Consider the following 353-nt stretch of genomic DNA (forward strand, 5'->3'; position numbering starts at 1 on the left):
TTGGCGGGAGTTTGTGTGCTCCGAGAAGGATGGTCGGCTGCTGCTGATCCCTAAGTGCTCTGTGCCGAAAGCAAGACATTTCCCTTTGAAAGGAGCCCAGCGAATGGGTAGCTCCTGGTAGCTTGCAGCATGTGGGGGGGGGGCAGTGTCCACGCACACATACAAATGCGGGGATGGAGAAGAATCTAGGGTGTTTGTTCTGTTTTTCATGAAGACCTCAGAAAGTGCTGTGCATCTCTCGTTAGCATAACCACCAGCGAGTGCACTACGGGTTTCTCGCAGCAATTGAGAAGTGGCCCCCGGTGCCTGTTTCCATGCAAGTACAGAGCTCAGTTTTTTGGCTGTCCCCTCGG

The 353-nt window shown here is 53.8% G+C and overlaps 1 protein-coding gene across 1 annotated transcript in view; it reads left to right on the top strand.

Moving 5' to 3' along the window:
* The window catches only part of RND2 (Rho family GTPase 2), a gene marked incomplete at its 5' end in the record, with an annotated part of 4,022 nt that overhangs the window by 389 nt on the left and 3,280 nt on the right, over positions 1–353 (top strand). The gene's annotated exons all lie outside the window — the stretch shown is intronic.

The sequence above is a fragment of the Buceros rhinoceros genome, unplaced genomic scaffold (genome assembly GCF_000710305.1).
Source record: "Buceros rhinoceros silvestris isolate BGI_N320 unplaced genomic scaffold, ASM71030v1 scaffold22488, whole genome shotgun sequence".
Lineage (NCBI taxonomy): Eukaryota > Metazoa > Chordata > Aves > Bucerotiformes > Bucerotidae > Buceros > Buceros rhinoceros.